The sequence below is a fragment of the Protomyctophum parallelum genome, assembly GCF_964188405.1.
Source record: "Protomyctophum parallelum genome assembly, chromosome: 10".
Taxonomy (NCBI): domain Eukaryota; kingdom Metazoa; phylum Chordata; class Actinopteri; order Myctophiformes; family Myctophidae; genus Protomyctophum; species Protomyctophum parallelum.
Window position 1 is genome coordinate 41943485 of NC_139704.1, and position 12348 is coordinate 41955832.

Here is a 12348-nt window from a genome sequence, read left to right on the forward strand (position 1 = left end):
CTAAAGGAAATCCTGCTCTCGCAAGCTCAAACAAACTCCCATAACCACCATATCAGCATTTCCTGTTTGGGCTAGATCAATTACAAAAGAACTCTATTAAATTCACGGCACTTGGATTGGGCTAATTATCAAACCCACACAAAATACCATGGGCGACAAATCTCCCTCGATCCTGATCTGGTGCTTCACTTGCAGAAAGTATCTCTGACAAGCTGCTTGGGTACAAGCTTGGGTACAAGCTCTGGGACTAACAGAATGCATACTCGTCATTATTATGATAAATTAGCTTTGCCTTAGGGTTGGTTACCCTAATTATATTTTTTTATACGTGTATTTTCATATATCAATGCTCTTGAATGGATTGCAATGATCTTAGCCTGAGGTTTTCCGCTATCAAAAGAATGCAACTTTGCCGTCAGTCACAATTTAATCAACAATGTTCTGTTCTGTGAAAAACCACTCAGATCACCCGATGAAAGTTTTTTCTAATTGCTGCAAAGGATGCAAAAAAATATATTATATTATATAACATTAATGAAATTGTAATGTTGGTCACAGAGAAATTCCCACCATTCATACTGTGCCAGGCCAATAACAAATGCAGTAATATGCATATAGGGGCATATAATAATGCACTATCAATCCCTCAAGGACATGAATTCAATTTACCTCAAGGATAATTAGAGTGCTTTTGTCGTATGTGCAGCAACAAGGATTATTAATAATCTCTGCAGGAGCTAAACTGTCACCTTGGACAAGGCAACCATTTCATAATTTGTAGCATGCTTACACTTTCAAACACCCCTAATGAATGCAGATTATAAGAAACAGTAGCAGCACCACACGCCCCATTATCAGCACATGGAGGCCAGTCTATGATGTCAGTCAGTCTGTGTCAGTAGTAGTATGACATGACAGGGGCAGAAAGGCCGCTTGGGAACCGCAACGTTTAATCCTGGGCACCCCAAGAGTTAGTGTCGAAGTGTCCTTGAGCAAGACGCCCTAAGAACCCCTAATTAATCCCAATGTGCGCTTTGGCATGGGGGGGTCAGATCAACATATGGAATGAATTCTGTACTGACCATATATGGAGCGTGTCTTGAGTGTACATGGGGTTAGATGAGGTCAGATCAACATATGGATTGTCAGAACAGGTCAGCTCCATATACAGTATGGAGATCTAAGGGTGGCAGCGGGGGCAGTGTCTTGAGTGTACATGGTTTGATGAGGTCTGGCCATATATGGAGCGTGTCTTGAGTGTACAGGGTTTGATGAGGCCAGATCAACATATGGAATGTCAGAACAGGTCAGCTCCATATATGGAGATCTAATGGTGGCAGCGGGGGCAGTGCCTTGAGTGTACAGGGTTTGATGAGGGCCCAGGTAGGGCCGGGCCTTAATTGTCGGGCCTGTTGAGAACTCTAGTTTTCATATGGGCATTCCCATATAAGCGCATAATATTGATGACATCAGGGATCTCCATCCCTGAGGATGTCACAATAGGCAATAGGCATGACCATATATGGAGCTGGTGTGGGGTGACTAACGGACGGACGGATTGACGGACATGCACGATTTCATAGTAAATGGGACCTGCAGTCGCAATAAACATTGTACCCAGAAACACTGCTCTATACGTTTGTTTAGAAACAGATGGATGAACAAAAATCACAATCTAACTGTGAGTCTTGGTCTTTTTGGTTTTTTGTCCCATTTCCTTACATTTTCTCTCTATGATGTCACACATACCTGCACCACCATGGCTCCTCCCCGCTTTACCATATTTGGTGACAGCAGAAATCTGACCCTCACCCAGACAGTCACATCTTGTATTTTTAATGAGCCGTTGTATGTGTCCACATAAAGTCATCTTTTTAACACTTAAATTAACAGTTTTTGGAAAGAACTTGGCATATAACGTATAATAGTAATATCAAGATCATTATCAAGGGGAAAATATGTCTGTGGCACTATAGGACCTTAAAAAGTAACACCGATCGGCTCTACAAAGGTCCGGTATGAGATCCGGGAGTTAAAAGCCCCCCCCTCCTGAAAAGAGGTCTGGTCTATGCGGGCAGGCGGCATCCATTACGACGTAATGGAGGTGGCCTGCACGGCATAGACCAACGCAGATGTCAGGGGATCTAAAATGGAGGTACCCATGCTCTAGTGTGTGTGAATACACTCGATTCCCCCTCCCCTCCTGTTTCTACATGGTTTCTCCCGAGGAAGCTTTGTGGGGGGAGTCTCTTGATCGCTTTGGCAGTTTGAGTTCCCCCCCAGGCCCCACTGCGCCTTGCGATCGCCTTGCACCGATCTCTCATTCTCGGAAAAAGATATAACGCAGTCGTGTCGATTTGCCCGTATATAAACCAAGAATAATCTTCAACGATCGCCATTTCATAACGTTTTCAACACACACACGGAGTCATGGACAGATACGCGAAACGAATGACGTATTATCGAGGGACCGCCTTGATCAACTAACTGCCTGGGATCGAGGCTACGTCTTCAACCAGCCAATGCAGCCATCGCTATCCGTTGTGTGATTGTAGCCTTTTTATTCATTATAATTGCAGTGATAAGACCGCAATGAAGGCGTCTGGGACGCCATCGACCCGTTTGTAATGTATAACGAATACAGATGTCTCATCCTAAACTGCGGAAGCCATCGAGTTTTTGTAATTTTTTCTATATCACAGCCGGGCTTAGCGTCTCTCTCGATACCGTGGATGTAGCCTACATCCACAATCACACAACGGATAGCGATGGCTGCATTGGCTGGTGAAGACGTAGCCAGGCAGTTAGTTGATCATGGTGGTCCCTCGATAATACGTCATTACTTATCTGCCGTGGATGAAGCTCTTTTCCATCGCTGATCTCTACTATACGTGCTTCTTTGCCCAAACAAAGTGAAGACGCGATGGCGATGTCCAACAAAAGACATGTAAAACGGCCAGTTATTTGATCATCTCTCTCTCCTGTGCTTCTTTGCCCAAACATGTCCAGACATGTCAACCTCAACCACTAAACTCACCGATCCAGTAACGCGTCTCACCGTTATACTATCGTTCTGAAGGCAGATATAAAAATAAACATAAATAAATTATTATCATATACATACTACACACTGAATGAAAGCCCTAAATGTCTACTTTTAGGAGGAAAACAAATACATAATATTGATCCCATGTACAGTTTGTCAGTAGGCTATTGAATGCAGTTGTTCAGGTCCAACTATTATTCACAAAATAAGGCCTATAGCGACATGTACATAATATATACCGTATGAAACAGAAGACTCTCTGCTTTCATAAGAAAAAAACTAATACTGTAATAATATACTGTAACAGTAGAAGTATTTTTCTTATGAAAGCAGAGAGTCTTATGTTTCATACGGTATATAGTATGTATATGTCGCTATAGGCCTTATTTTGTGAATATTGAGCAGTTCAGGTCCATGTCTTAGTCTTAGTTATCTCTGGTGGGCACAAGCTGAATTCAATGACCAATTACTGTCAAACTGTATATGTGTACAATTTCCTCCTAAAAGTAGACATTCAGGGCTTTCATTCGGTGTATGTTATGTATAGGATAGTATTTGTGCTCATTTTTATATCGGTCTGTTGAACTGGGAAAAAAAAAAAAAAACTGAACTGAAATGTCTGTCAACTTCAACCTTCCATATCTCTGTTGTTTTTTCAAGCGAGCAGCGTGCAGGCAAAAGCAGGTGTTAGAAAAAGGTCAATATCTCCAGAATGGAAGATGGTAAAATCATAATTTTTAAATTTGAAGTGGACAAGTTGGGCTTTCTTTTGATTTATGCGGTGTGATTCTCGCTATTAGAGGCCCCTCGCTGTGGGCCCCGAAAAAGTTCAAAAGTCCAATGTTAATCGCTCAGCACCACCAAGCCTGATAAAATTGAACACTGTAGCAATCAATGTGTTAAATGGATGCTTAACCACGCGAACTCTAGGGCATATCATTTAGGCAAACATTCGGCAAAGAATAGAGTAATAGACCGACTTGAAGATTGGCTATTTCCACTATTTGTCATACAACAAAGTATATAGGTTTAAGTGGTTAAAAGAATGCCTAGTCTATAATACCAACCAAGGTGGAAACTGAAACTATTAAAACATGTTTCATGAAATAAAATAAAATAAAATAAAATTAAAACACCACATTGAAGTGAAAATGTACACATGACCACCAGACCATATTATATTGACTGACTCAACAATGTTGCCCCTGAGTCATGTTGAACAGCCTGTTATGCACTGTATCAAATAGCTCAGACACATCAGGCCATGGGATCACACAGTATTGATTTCAAACTGTGCTAAAATGAAACACACCAAGCAAATGGAGCAGAGACACGCACTACATACATGCACACAAATATTCACACGTAATCCCTGTGTGTGTGTGTGTGTGTGTGTGTGTGTGTGGGAGGGAGAGATAATAAACAATCCTTATTAAGGCCTTTGATCGCAGATAAATATCCACCGGTGTTCTTTACAGCCATAAGCAGACACGCGCACGCATGCACGCACACACACTTATGCAGTGATGTGTGTATTGTATGTGTTTTGTTTTTGTAAAGACTTATCCAACACCTTGGCAACTACCGCTGGTCGATGCCGATTTATATGTTTGCTCAGTGACAGCTTATAAAATGACTGTGTGCAACATGCTTTGTAATAAATGCACCCTTAATTAAGAAATAAAGATTTTCTTTCCTAGCTATGGAGGCTATTCTAGAAGGGTGCACGTCAATGAATGACCAAAGGCAGGGAAAAGGTAAACGGGAAAATAATTAACATTTTCACCGCGCACTGCTTCTCTTCTCCGGGGGCATAGAAAATGATACCTGATAACGCGGCCTATACTTAGACGACTCTCCTATAGAAGGTTTGAAATGAATGCTAGCCAGTGGTTCAGGAACTCTCCGGGGATCCTTGATGGGGAGGGGGACGGGGGGGGATAGGGAGGGGGACAGGGGTTATGGTGACACGCAGGAAAGGCATTCTAGACTGGAAGACTGAACTCACCAAATGTTTTGGGGAGGTGGAATGGACTGGAGGTCACCTTTCAGCACATCGTCTCGTGGCGTCTCGGCTGTCCAACGACGTTGCATGGTTACCCTCCCCCCGTTGGGTCATTGCGTCTGTGAGGCAGACAGGGAGCAAAGGGCATGGAGGGAGACCGAGATAGAGACAGGCAGGGAAAGTGAGGGAGAGAGAAAGACTTTAGGTTGGTGTGTCCAAGTGTAACACCTATATTTTGAGGGATTATACAAAAAGAACAGTACTCTAATGAAACACAAAGTTAATGATTGATTTGTCTTGCATGCTCTTAGCAAACGGAACAAACAGCAAAGAGGCCTGGCCCTGCATCATCAGAGCTCACTGATCACGATTCATTTACAGTCCCCATGTGAGTTGCTGCTGTGCCATTAAATACTGCAGCTGATAGATGGTTTGCAAGAACATAGTCATCCACCATAACTCCTGTTAATGCCATGCTGTATGTATTTGTTTTCTCTCCTTTTCCATGCAATATGCTTTAATCAAGAATCTACTCAAGTGGAGCTGCAACCATTCCCTGCTGGATACCATCTGTCAAAAGGAAGAATGGCATGTCTTCATGTCTCGGGAAGTGTTCATGCCTTATATAGCCTTGGCCTGGTGGAGCTGCCTGCCCCACGTAACAGGATCTACCCGCAAGTGGTGGAAGTCAGAGTTATGAAAAGCTCATTAAAATGGTCTTCAAGTCTTAAGAGACAAATGCGAATCCGCTGTAAAAAATATGAACTTGCTATTAAACATAATCTGCGGCCAACATGGCTAAGTGCCCAGGCTGAAAAAGAGGCAATCCCCTTCCTTCCTTTAAGCCTCCGTAGGCAGGGAAGTTTAGCGAGATTGGGGTGATTAAGTGAGGGCAAGAAATGACAGGGCGGAGAGCAGGGCAGGGTGGATGGGTAGATGAAGGGTGGTTGCACAGAACACGTAAAATATGAATTTAACTCTGAGACTGTACAAATGGAACCAAATGGAGCAGTAAGGACAGTATGTCCACCGAGGCCTGAGTTCAGTGGATGATTTGAATTGTTTTTGGGAGCGCTGCATATTTACACTCTGCTGGAAACGCCAGCGGCATCACAAGGTGATGAGCGCCGATTCTTTGGTTACCAGTGGTCACCCAGAGTTGAAATATTTTAAACTCTGACCGCTTAGATTAGAGTGCCATAATTGTGCTTTCAGCATGCGGGAAAAGAAAATAATTTTTACTTTGGTGGACGCGCGGCCTGCTCTTTGGTGGACACACAGCTTAAGGGTCCATGTGGTTTGCAGCAACATCTTTTTTATTAACACTGACATTTTCACCGCATTATGCCCACCGCCACCGTAGATACTGTACATATGAATCACATTCTCATCACTTTCCAGTTCTCCTCTTTCATTTAATGTATTGTAAATAGATGCAGCGCTTCACACTGCAGAGCTGACCTCACTTAGCCTGTCCGCTGCCAGTTCATAGCAGCTGAGGCAGCAAGAACACTCTCTAGTGAACCATGAGGACGACTTGCGACAGAAGATAATTACCACGTTCCAAAGCTGCTTTTAAATTCAGTACCACTACCTAAACTTGATGAGAGCCTTAATGTGATTCTGTGAATGAATGCGTGGGCTGGTCCCCCGCTATAATGTGAAATGGAAATCAGAAATCAACCACCTATAGAAATGTATAAACAATGTCCATTTGACCACGTGTGGTGTAGCCTGGATCCAGCCCATAGGCCCTGCCCACTCTCTGAGTGATAACCTGGCTGTGTGTGGTGCATACTGCATTGTGGAAGTAATAGTACATATAGGGCATGCAATTATACTACAGTATATCACCATAGGTTCTGAGCTCTTACCGCAAAGTACTATAACTACTCTATGCCAAGTAAAAACATTATTGAGATACTAATTTTCTAATTGCACTAGTGATTAAATATTGATTAAAATAGAGAACATTGCCTGTTCCCCGTTCTGTTTTAATCAGACAGTTTTCACATGTATTCCTAAGCGTATTCATCCAAGACAAAAGCACAGTTAATAACTCTGTATGCTCTGGCTGCTTTTTCAACCTGAGTTAATAGCATGAAAAGATGATTCAGCAGCAAACAACCTTGATTTAATAAGATTGCTGCCACGGCCTCATTCACCTTAGACATCAATGTTGTCTTTCTCCTCTCATATAAACACACATATACATGCACGCACTCACACGCACGCAGTTGTACGCACACACACACACATGCACGCACGTCACCTTATTCGCAACTCCCCCATGGAATTGTTTATGGCTGCTCATGAATTATCTTCTGTTCTAAAAGCCACCCCCCTTATCTCACCTAACTCCAGTTCATTGTAAATCTACTCATAGCTCAGTGCATATTAGCCAATTCCAATACAACACTCATATCACCTTTCACAGACTGTTTATTATTTATGAGAGAAAGAACGATATAAATGTGCTTGTTCAATGTGTTCTGGGATACCCTTTTCAGTGTCAAAAGTGTGAAATGCACAATCTTGGCTTGATTTAAAAGCTGTGAGGTCCGTTGTGACATCATCAAAAAGCGATTTGAACTCCAATGAATCATCAAACAAAGTGGAAAAATACGGTATGTGGAAGCTGGCTGTGCTATCTAAAGTGTTGATGGGTTTGAGGTCAGGGTAACATCTTGTTCTTATGACAAGGCAGCAAATTATGTCAGTGAGGCAAAGCTGGGCAAAATATCAATACAATAATATCATTATTGTGATATGAGACTAGATATTATGGTCTTGGATCTGAAGAATTGTGATACAACTTAAATGTGTGTTCATGTATTTTCCAGCACTAAAAGGAATGTTTGGAACTAGCTGAGTGAAACGAATGCCCTTATAATGACACATTATATTGTCAATATCGCCAAATCCTACAGCACGGGAAACGCTACAAAGGCTGGATACAGGTTTACCAGGGATGTGCAGAGAATGTTAGAGAGGCAGGGGCTGAAATTTCCTAAAAGGACACTTTTGGGAAAAATATCGGATCTTCAACCTATTTTTTACGTGACTCTGCACTCTTTAGCTACTGAAGATGTGGCATAAAGAATGGATATCTACACAGAGGACAAATTATTTAAAAAAAAAAGGCAATTCTCCTGAAAGCTGCCTTCGGGTATGGCATGGAAAGGGAGGCATTTGCATTTTCTTTCACGGTAGTTTTAACATAACGTACATAGCGCACTCTGTCTCACACACGCACACGTGTGCCTGTGCATAAATGTCCCCCCCCCCCCCCCCCCCCCACACACACACACACGCATGCATGCACGCACACAGGACATTCATGGATTGGCGAGGACAAGTTTTTTAGACGGGTAAAAGGGCAAGCCCCCTTTGATGTCTATGTGTGCACGTGCCTGCAGGTTGATCTGGGTGTTAGGTTGCTTGATGAGTGATTCTCAGACCCGGTTCAGACTGACCACAAATCTGAATGTGGCTGCCAGTCAGAGCAGGGCCTCAGTGTGTCACACACAGCCCTATATGAGTGTATTATACTGTATATCTCCAGGTGAGGTACTGCATGCAAGCAGGAATGTGTAGGAGCAGTGGGGAATGTGTGTGTGTACGTGCGTGTGTGCGTGCGTGTGGGGGACCCATTTATGCACAGGCACACGTGTGCGTGTGTGAGACAGAGTGCGCTATGTACGTTATGTTAAAACCTAAGTTTGAGACTCGGCCAAGGTCATCCTCGTACTGTAGTTATGACATTGATGGAGCCAGACTGAGAGGAGTGATTCTCTCACTTGGATTCTCTCCATCTGCTCCCTCTGATAAGCCTGGCTACTTAAGATGCACAGGACATACACCACGGCTGTGTTTTGTCAGCTACCGATTAACATAGCTATTAACATTTTTGTTAGACCACAAAGTGCAAGAGTACAGTATAGCCAATGCATATTAAACTCGCCTTTGGGACAGCAAATCCATATTATTCAGTATAGGTAATTGCATGCATTACATGCCCATTTCCCACCATAGAAAAGACAAATAAAAACGTTCTGGATGTTTGTTTGAAAAGCTATCAAAAGCTGCTGTATGGCAGATAAAGTTACAACTGGTGCCAGACGTGTGCTCAATAGCTGCTAAACAGACATGTCATAATGTTTTTACTAACAAAAACAGGGCCTATCTACAGAACATCTATATAGTAACAAGTTTCTAAATAGTTCATACTAGAGACTAAGTAGAAACATAGAAGTTAATTTACTGTACAGTAGACACAGAACCACGATCACTTTGTTCTTTCAGGCAGTATTCTGGAATGGCCTCAGGTCTGTTGAGGGGTTGGGAAGTGTGGAGGTGTCACTTGGAAAGAAAGATAAAGGGGACACAATTCTCACACACACACAACTTGATTTGAAAGGTCAGAAATGTCCCTTCAGGCTTCAGTCTATGATAAGGAGATTACCAAGTTCTCTAAAAACACAAGTTGGCTCTTAACAAACAAGTAATGTACAAAAAAGGGCAGCACATTCACAAGTTTCCTTTTTTCTTCTTCTCTGCAAACAGAGAAGTAAAAACTCTTTCTAAATAATTAATTGGGTAATTAGATAAGCGGTGCAATGAAAGCCAACATAAGGCAACATAATAATAAACCGGAGACGTGCCCTGGCAGCCAGCGCCATGAAAACACTCTGGAAGCCACTGTGGAGACAGAGACACCACACCATATCTAGAGATATACCAAACTAAGGATTTACAACACCTCAGTCCTCTCCATCCATCTCTATGGAGCAGAAACCTGGCCTCTCAATAAGACCCTGGCTGCCAGAATTGATGGCTTTGACAGTAGAGCTTTGCGAACAATAGAGGGGATAAAATGCCAAGACAGCTAGGGTCTCTAACAGCACACTGCGGGAACACACCCAACAGCTCCCCGCATCCCAACTGGCAGCACAGCGACGGATGCGCTGGTATGGCCATGCCAAAAGTCTCCCCCCTGAACACCCCACTCACACTATCTTCCACTTTGATCCAAAATCTGCTGGCTGGAAACGCCCCTGTGGAGCTCCCCGCACCCGATGGATTGATGCCGTCACCAGGGACTGACACCAACTGGGCTTGTCGCTGACTGAAGCTGAGCCCCTAGCACTGGGCACCGACCCAAATGGTGAAACTGATTGGCTCTACGCATGGCGACACCTCCGCCGCCGAGCAAGAGACCTGATGATGAATGAAAGCCGGTGCTCGTTAAATGACATCTGATTGTAATTGTAATGAAAAAAAATCACACCCGTGTGAACTGAGTGGTGCAACTCCCCTCCCCCCCCCTTCTCTCCTCTCTCTCTCTCTCTCATTAGCAGGCAACAGTGCATCACTAATACTATCTCTCTCTCTGTTTCTGGCAAACAGCGCCCCTACTGGTACTAATAGTCATATACTCGTGCTCATGGCCACATAGGTACTCTCAGATACATAGGCGGGTGAACACGGACATTGCTGGTTGTAGGAGTGGTTGCACCACTCAATAAAAGAAACATGGGTGGGAAATGTACAAATGTACAGGTCAGAGACTGTGCAGCACATAAACAAAACAAATGCCTTATGAAAGCAGACTGACAGATTATCCAGTGTTTAGGAAGGCAGAAATAAAAAAGGCATGGTGTGAGAATTTACTCCTGTCAAATTGATTTCATCACTGTATTTACTCTACTGGGCACATTGCTTGTGTCCAAACACTACCATGTCATTCTGTAGTCAAGACAACCTGACAGAACAGTTCACGCATTACCACGGTGCCCTACCGAATCGGTAAAGATGTTCTTGCTGAGAGCGAGACAGGCTAGGTACATAATCACAGAAATCTATTTTAAAGATCAAATTTAGAGCTGTTTATTATGATTTTTGGCATAAAAGCATTTCAGTAATGATTTACCAGAAAATTACAGATCGGACAAAAGATAGCAAAAAACATACAAACAAGAGACTTACAATAAAAAGAGACAAAACAATAAAATAATAACTGACAATGCTGATGACTACACGGCACTCCGAGGACAGAAACAACAAACAACATCACAATCAAGTCTAAAAAACATTTCTGATATGGAAAATAAGACATATGCATACATGTGTACCCTCATAGACAATATAAACATACATACAGTATACACATATCAAACATTCATAGGTACATTAATTAGATGACATTACGGGGCAGAACAACATTGAATTCCACCACCTCAGTCCAACGTAACAAGCATCTCAATAATGGGCGACCAGATTTTTAGATAAAGGTGTTCCTTTTTCGACAAGGTAAATCAAATTTTCTCCAAATGCAGCACTCCTCCCAGCTCCCTTAGCCACATGTCAACTGTCGGAGGTTTATCCGATTTCCAGGCTTGTAGTATTAACTTCCTAGCTATCAGTGTAGCGAGCGAGATGGCCTGTACCTCATATTTGTTTTGGACTTGATCTGGTTCCACCACACCGAAGAGTGCAACTAGAGGTGCCGGGGGGAAGTCTCTTTTATAAGCTTTAGCCAAGAAATCAAAATTTTCATTCCAGAAACGTTGCAATTTATGACATTGAAGAAACTGATGAGACAAAGTCCCTTGTTCCGTTAAACACTTTCCACACATGGGAGAAGAATCTTTAAAGATTTTGTTTAATTTAGTTGGGGAATAGTGCAGCCTATGAACAATCTTAAATTGAATCAGAGAGTGCCTAACATTGATAGAGCTATGGTGAATGTTGGTGATACAATCCTCCCATAATCCATCTGAAATCTCTATGCCCAATTCTCTTTGCCAATTGTCCTTAAACAAGCTTGAGGATGGGTTAACCACGGTCAGTAAGGTGTCATAGAATTGAGAGACTGCACCTTTTTCAAAGGGCTCAGTGTTGAAGAAACTGTCTAAGACTGGATGACTGGGTTGTTGTTCATATTGTGGGATATGCGTTCTAAGAAAATGTCTCAATTGAAAGTAACGGAAGAAATGTGATGATGGTAGCTGGAAGGATTCTCGTAACTGTTGAAAAGAGGCAAGATAACCTTTACCACGACCTTGATTAAAGTATACATTTCGTAGGTTCACAATACCTTTCCCCTTCCATGACAGGCACACACACCCCTCATAAAACATCCCATGTATAAATCAATTAACTGTGTTACATAAAAATAAAATAATTCCATTCACTTTACAAACTTCTGAAGTTGAATAGGCAATAGGAAATAAAGTAAAAATTATAATAATGATAATAATAACAATAATGCTCCCAAAGGCAAAAAATAATAATA

At 42.4% G+C, this 12348-nt stretch overlaps 1 protein-coding gene across 1 annotated transcript in view; it reads right to left on the reverse strand.

Moving 5' to 3' along the window:
• chrm3a (cholinergic receptor, muscarinic 3a) overlaps window positions 1-12348 on the reverse strand; it is a 96812-nt gene that overhangs the window by 48985 nt on the left and 35479 nt on the right. The window contains exon 2 of the mRNA XM_083774612.1: window positions 5055-5170. The gene's annotated coding sequence lies outside the window, so the exon portion shown is untranslated. The remainder of the gene's footprint in view (window positions 1-5054; window positions 5171-12348) is intronic.